The following is a 7,771-nucleotide window of genomic DNA, read 5'->3' as shown; positions in this document are numbered from 1 at the left end:
ATGGGACTTCTTCCTTCCGTAACTTTTTCCTGCCTCCCCACTTTTAATCATCTCCCTCCAGGCTGGGACTCTATACTCTCCCACCTCAATTATCTAGAAAACTGTCTCCTCTCAATGGTACAAACCACAAAAGAACCGACAGATGCTCAAATTCAACCCAAAGCCATTATTAAATTATGCTTCTTAGCAAACACTTTTTTTTCTGAGAGGACCTCTGTCACAACTACTAATATAATATACTATCATTCTCAACCAGAGACATGTAACTTGAGAATTTTAATCATAGTAATCATTTTCACTCTGTAAATTGTGTTCAATAGCATGGCTAATTCAAACTCTTATTCAGAGTTTAGACAGTTTCAGGTCTGAGATGCACATGAAAGCAGAGATAAGTGCATTTTCTGTTGCTCATTTCAGCCTTGAAATACTTATTTTACTAATTCAACTCTAAGACCTGTTACTCTATTCCAAACAGCATACATCCTACTCCCTGATGTGGAATATCTGCTGCTGCTATTGCCGTCTCAAACAAGTAACACACAAAAACTAATAACACAATTCAACAGTCCTGTCAGTGCATCAAGGAGGAGAGCAATGGTCCTCTCCAGCCATCGGAGATTTGTAAAAACTAAGAGTCCTTGACGGCTCTCGGTTGCCCGGCAACCACCTTGCTACGGAAGGAGTGAACCTGTAGCATATTCATGTCTCAGTTGATCTTTGATACAGAAAATCTCTTTCCTGGATGAAAATTTAGAAATCCATAGTTTTTTTAATCTAAGTGAATTATGATATAAAGTCATGAAAAATAGAGCTTGTCACCTTTTCCTGTTGTTCTTCTTGGTAGACTGAGGGCTGTTATGTTCCTTCCCCTGGAAAGTCAAAATGAGCAGAGTTAGGATGAGACTGCCAGGCAGAGAAAGAGGAAGTCACATGTCCCTTAGCTGCTTCCTGTTTCCTAAACCATAGGTTCTTATTTTTAAGAGGGGAGAGGGGTCAAAGTGCTTGGTGGTGGAAGAGATCTCTCCAGTCCAGAAAGAAATAAGAACCTGGTAGTCAGAGTACTCCACTGTACTCTTAATATCTCAAAGGTAATAAAATAGGGAAGACCGAATACGCTGGAACATTTAATTTAATAATATACCAATCTTCCTCACCTTACAGTGAGGTTATGTCCCAATAACCCCATTCTAAGCTGAAAATATAATAAGTCAAAAATGCATTTAGGGCTTCCCTGGTGGCGCAGTGGTTGAGAGTCCGCCTGCCGATGCAGGGGACGCGGGTTTGTGCCCCGGTCCGGGAAGATCCCACATGCGGCGGAGCGGCTGGGCCCGTGAGCCATGGCCGCTGAGCCTGCGCGTCCGGAGCCTGTGCTCCGCAACGGGAGAGGCCACAGCAGTGAGAGGCCCGTGTAACGAAAAAAAAAAATTCATTTAATAAAGTTAACCCACCAAACATAATAGTTTCGCCTGGCCTACATGAAATGAGCTCAGTACACCTACATTAGCCTACAGTTGGGCAAAATCACCTAACCCAAAGCCTGTTTTATAATAAAGTGTTGAATAGCTCACATAATGTATTGGATACTGTATGGAAAGTGAAAAGCAGGATGGTTGTCTGAGTACAGAATTGTTCAAGTGTCTCAGCTGTTTACCCTGGTGACTGCGCGGCTGACTGGGAGCTACCACTGCCCAGCAACAGGAGAGAGGATCGAACCGCATATCACTACCCTGGGAAAGGCTCAAAATTCAAATTTTGAAGTAGTTTCTACTGAATGTGTGTCACTTTCCCATCATCTTAAAGTCAAAAGAACTGTAGGCCAAACCACCATCCTAAGTCAAGGAATGTCTGTATTTAAACAATTAAAGGTCACAGTAGAAAATCCACAGTATGTCCTAAAATGGTAACTATTACGCAGGTAGCAATTTCTAGATTAATGTTGATGACTTACTCAAAATTCTTTGTTATTGTAAAAGCAACTTTTCTTCCTTCAGTGTCATTATTAACTCCTCATGTGAGCAAATTTACCATTTGCTTAAAAGAACGTTCAATACAATGAACAATTCCCTTAAAATTGAGACCTAAATCAGAAATAGACTTGCTCATATAGTTAATATACATCAGTGCCTTCATTATTTCTACAGATTCACAGTTTTAAAATAGGAAATTGTTTTTAAAAACTTACTAAGAATGATTAAGAGTAAGTCGCGGGTACAGTATTATTTTCTACTTATGATAATAAAATATCTAATAAAATATCTAATGCCATCATGGTTAAATAATATTTGGGCATTTAGCAGATATCTGAATGTATTCATGCTGTTCTGAAGTAATCTTTTTCTAGATATATCTCCCCACTGGTCATGGGGTGAGTGCTGAAAAGGCCGTGGCTGAATACTGTTTATCTCCTGGATACATGGATTTATTTTCAGGCATCTGACTCGAAAGAGTGCAATTTATAAATGTCTACCTCACAGACTATTCTCTAATTTAGCAAATCAAACAGAAAATCTTAGTAAATTATCCACCTACTGAAATAAAATCACATATTCTAGATTATGAGCTCTCATCAGCTAAATATATTTCAAGTACCCTAAATCAGAGAGGAAATGTCCATTTCAGGCACTGGAGGAGTGGGCTTGAGGTGGGGACTGTATTTCAAGCAGCACAAGTGGCGTGAACTGGTGAAGAGGGAGTGACGCTCAGGACTCAAAGTGCTGTATTTTGGGGAAAATAAGCATGTCTAGACCACAATTTCAGACAAGAAGCAACCTAAACTATCATGTGGTTCAACTGTCCACTTTGGAGGCAAGGACATGGAGGGAGTCTAGAATTAAGTAAGGAGCCCAAGGCCATTATAGTTAGTTGTTGACAAAAAGGAATATGATTTCTTTGGAGACAGATTATATGCAGAGGCTTTTCCATCATTCTATTTCTTGATCTGCAAATATTTTTCCCTTAAGTTAAGCATGTATTGCTTTTATATTAAAAATTGTACTATTGACAATAGAAGTAGTTTTATTTGTTTTATATATTGAGAAGCTGAGGTGCAGGTTCAGGTATCATAAAATAACTGGTATTAACTAAAAAGAAATATTCATGATCCAGAGTTATTGCTTGGTGTTCCAGGTGAGAAAACATCAGAAAAAAATTAAATTATGGGAGTTTGGCAAAACATTAGTAACAAAGAAAAAAATTCATCACTACTTTTAACCTTTTTTTGTTTTGCTTTTAAAATTTTATTTATTTTATTGAAGTATAGTTGATTTACAATGTTGTGTTAGTTTCTGGTGTACAGCAAAGTGATTCGCTTATATATGTGTATGTGTAACTACTTTTAATGTTTGTTTTTGTTTTTGTTTTTGCGATACACGGGCCTCTCACTGTTGTGGCCTCTCCCGTTGCGGAGCACAGGCTCCGGACGCACAGGCTCAGCGGCCATGGCTCATGGGCCCAGCCGCTCCGCGGCATGTGGGATCTTCCCGGACCAGGGCACGAAACCGCGTCCCCTGCATCGGCAGGCGGACTCTCAACCACTGCGCCACCACAGAAGCCCACTACTTCTAATCTTAATGAGCATATTTTGTCAATAAAATTTGAGGTAGAGTAGTTACATAGAATTATACATAATATAATTATGCGTATATGTATATGCACAGTGAACATAATTTCAGGTAAACAGTGTAACAGTTGAAGATAACAATTTGTTTATCTAAGCAATATCATAGATTTTGGTAAACACAACGTTAGAATCTGGGTAATAAACCAATACGTCAATAGAAGCTAAATATATCATAAAGCTTTATTCAAGAGTACTTGGATTGGAAGCAAACAGCAGTAGACTTTTACAAAAATCCATATGCACTCAAAGATAGGCTTGTTACTTCATCTTATCGCTGATGTTAATTAAGTGCCAATTACTCTGTTTATTCCCATTTAAACACAGATTTCATCAAATACTGATTTATGCCACCTGCAGCCTCAATCAGGCACCCTTCTGACTGATTCATAAGAAGTGAGCCAGGAACATAACAAAGGTTAAACATAACCAGCCTCACATAGAAAGGCCACAAGAAACAAATGTGTCCTTAGCTTTATTATTAAAATTAACATTAATGTTTAATCTATTTAACTGATGTCTAATTCATTGAAGTTAATCTAATAAAAGATGTAGCCATGGAAAAGTCTTTAATATACACATCAGAATGATGCAGTCAGTGACACCATCAGTGCTTAAGACTAGGGTCATTCTTAAATTACTCTGATGCTGTATTATTTGAAAGTAGTGATAATTCATGTACACTACTTCTCTCCAAGCACAATTATCTTCTCTCTGTGCACAATTTATCTAGGAGAAACTTAAAAAATTTAGCCTAACACATTCTAATTATTAAGTTATTAAGGTATCAGAAAACAACCTGAAGAACAGATTAGATCTGTTTACATTATCTATATGCTAATAAAAAGGTTCTCTATTTCATGGATGCTTCCATTATATCAAGAAATATTTACATGCTTTTAAAAAAAGCATTTGTTTGATAAAATATATTTCATTCTTTCTCCCCCAATTTTTTCAAGTCTCCAGAATCTCACTTAACAAGATTTCTCTCACTAACCAGATATAAAATAACACTTCATTCCACCAAAAAGTATTGAATAAGTGTCTGTAGATACGTTAATATCTTTAAATTATCACATGATACTCAGGGGCTTTACTGTAGTATCCTAAAGTTGTTCCAAGGCTTTTGAGAGGAAAACCTGCCATGAATAAAACAGGATGGCAATTCTGTAACTTCATAATTTATGTGAAAACCTGAGTTTGTCAGGTATAACAAAAGTTATGACAAATGGTTCAGTTCAACCTGTGAGGAACTGCCAGGTACCACCTCTCTTGATCTACACTTTTAAATCATTTTATCTTATAAAAGTAATGAGATGGACTTTGTTCTTTTATATTTTCTACCTGTTTCTGTTTTTTTTCTTTTTTTTAAATGAGTCTCTTGGTTATGATTCCTCCCATAAACTAAAGGTGATGCATTTAAAACTTTCCTTTCCATTTCCTGGGAACTCCAGTGTGGGTTTTTCTTTCTAGGATTCCCCGGTTTGGGCAACTTCAGTGTGTGAAAACCTCAAGTTCATGCTTTTGCACAGCAGAAAATCACTGAAATTGTCATACTTTACAATGCCTCACTCAATTTCAGGTACAGGTCTTTTGGGTTTGGGGGCAAGGGCCTGTATGTGTGGAAGTGTGTAGTTACAGTGATATATATTTTTGATAGATGGGGTGAAAGCTTCAACTTTATTAACATTCAGTTTAAAAAGCTTTACACCCATGATATAATAAGATACAGGAGTGCTGTTTCTTAAAGAAGTTACCTTTTGGGGTTCTTCTATGAAAAGACACAGGTTTCCTTCTCAGAAAGGTTTCTGCTGGGCTTCCCTGATGACCTAGTGGTTAAGAATCTGCCCGCCAATGCAGGCGACACGGGTTTGAGCCCTGGTCCGGGAAGATCCCACATGCTGCGGAGCAACTAAGCCCGTGCGCCACAACTACTGAGCCTGCGCTCTAGAGCCCGTGAGCCACAACTACTGAGCCCGTGTGCTACAACTACTGAAGCCCGTGCGCCCAGAGCCCGTGATCCACAATGAGAGAAGCCACCGCAATAAGAAGCCCACGCAACACAGTGAAGAGCAGCCCCCGCTCGCCTCATCTAGAGAAAGCCCACACGCAGCAACGAAGGCCCAATGCAGCCAAAAATAAATAAATAAATTTTAAAAAATAAATAAAATAAATAAAATTGTCGTGAAAACAAGAAAGAAAGCAAGCAAGCTTCTCTGCTATCTGGAGGGTGTAACAGATGGTGTCCAGGATGGCTTACACGGTGAGCAGGTCCATCAGTGGCTCCAAGACCCCAGAGTGGACAGGCGGGATCAGCCAGTGCACAGTGCCCCGAGCTGTGAAGTTAGCCGTCGTCCAGATAGCCTCCTTCTGGCCATTAAACTTTCCACTTTTCAGCGGAGCCGCCAAGGGAGCATCATGCCACAAGCAACCAGCTGCTGGAGGAGCTGGTAGGGTCCCGGCTGCCTCCTCTGGATGGAGGACATGGGCCCTATCCATGCTGCGGGGGCACGCTCAGCATGCCTGTGTCAATGCCACCTGGGTCTGTGGCCTGCTCCAGGGACGATGACCCCTCAGTGTGGAGAGAGGGGGTTAAGACATTGAGTTCTGAGCTGGACAAGAGCTGGACCAGACTGGGCGGGACTCCTGCGTCCATCACGAGGCTGATGCACTTGCTGCAGCCCTCGCTGAGGTAGGACAGGGCTCAGTGGGTGTCCGAGAGAACCTCGCTGTCCTGGAGGTGCAGGAGGTAGGAGAGGATGGGCCACATCTACTTCACTGCTTTTTCTGAGAGCAGGGGCTCCTGTTTCAGCACGGCTTGGCCAAGGTCCACGTGATGTTCCGTAGCATTGAGACTGGACTGGTTGATGACACCAGGGCCAGCAGGTGTGGGATGGCACTGCTCCAGATGATGTCTCAACTGTGGGCCGTCACCTGCTCTGTTACCAAGAGCCCCCCCTGCCTGTTCACACACAGTTACGAGAGGAAGGCAAGAGCTCAGTCAAGGGCTGGATGCCCCCGCCCTTCCCCAGTGGCTGGCTAGGGTCTGCTCCCAAGTCCCTGAAGCGAAATGGGTCAGAGCCCAGGCTGCCTCTAGCTACGAACAGCGGTGATGTCTTCAGGAACTCCACCAGCCTGGGAACGAGCCCGGCTTCAACAATCAGTGTTAGAGGAGGGCTCTTTTCCTGGCCCCCTGGGCAGCCGAGAAATATAGGTCTGGATCTGAGGTAGTCACACCATTGATTATTCATGAAAGGTGAGGCTGGTCAATTTGGTCAGCTTTTCAGATGCTGGGTTGGGGAAAGGCTGGTGATGTTCCTTCTCTTTAAGGCCTGCCCATTCTTCTCCACCTTCCAGAGCCCTGGGCTGACTGCCATCCTCTGTTGCCCCCTTATAGATGCATCTTTGCCTGGGCCATAAATTCTCTCAGGCTCTCTTCTGGAGCTTCTGAAGTTGGCATATTGACTAGAAGAAGTAAACCACCTGTCAGGGAGCCACTGTGACTAATGAGATAGAAAGAAAGCAATATTCAAAGCCCAAAGCCAACTTCCAATTCATAACTGAATAGAACACACAACTTGATATCACCTACAATGTTATTTAACTTTCTTAGGTGTCAGTTCTTTCATCTGTAGATTAGTAGTGATAATACTTGACTTTTCTAAAATCCAAAGCTATTTTGAAAGAAGAAAATTATTAGTACATTAAAAAGTTTTTAAAATATATAGTTCTCATTAACATTCCTTAGGCAATGCAATGGTTTTTCATTATGATCCTGCCTTCTGTCAGCACAAGTTCTATGACCCAGATATGCTGGGGGTGAATCACCCTAGAAAAGAACAATGTGCACTTATGGTGATATTTCTGAGCTTCTCAGAAGTCTGTAAGGTGCTGTGCTTAGGGACTCTATTTACACTTGCATTTATGTGTACACTTTCTCTCATTTCCCATAAAATAGTGACTAAGCACTTCTATTTATGGAGTAAAGTAATACATAAATCTAACAGATAGTATCAATTTTCAAGAAGATTATAATTTACATTGTGAGACTAGACTGGCAGTTATTACACAGCCAAGGATGTACTTCTAAATTAGCGCAACGGATACATTAAGAATTGCTCAGCTACTCCAGGTCAGCAATCACTCCTCCCTGTC

The 7,771-nt window shown here is 41.1% G+C and overlaps 1 pseudogene; it reads right to left on the bottom strand.

Annotated features, from left to right (window-relative positions):
• Positions 1 to 5,872: 5,872 nt before the first annotated feature.
• Positions 5,873 to 7,076, bottom strand: LOC113626707 (importin subunit alpha-8-like; annotated as a pseudogene).
• Positions 7,077 to 7,771: the final 695 nt, after the last annotated feature.

Source organism: Aethalodelphis obliquidens, unplaced genomic scaffold (assembly GCF_003676395.1).
Source record: "Aethalodelphis obliquidens isolate GAN/ISIS:26980383/991018 unplaced genomic scaffold, ASM367639v1 scaffold19, whole genome shotgun sequence".
Taxonomy (NCBI): Eukaryota; Metazoa; Chordata; class Mammalia; order Artiodactyla; family Delphinidae; genus Aethalodelphis; species Aethalodelphis obliquidens.
Note: the sequence above shows the minus strand (reverse complement) of the source record. Positions and strands in the feature narration are given on the sequence as shown.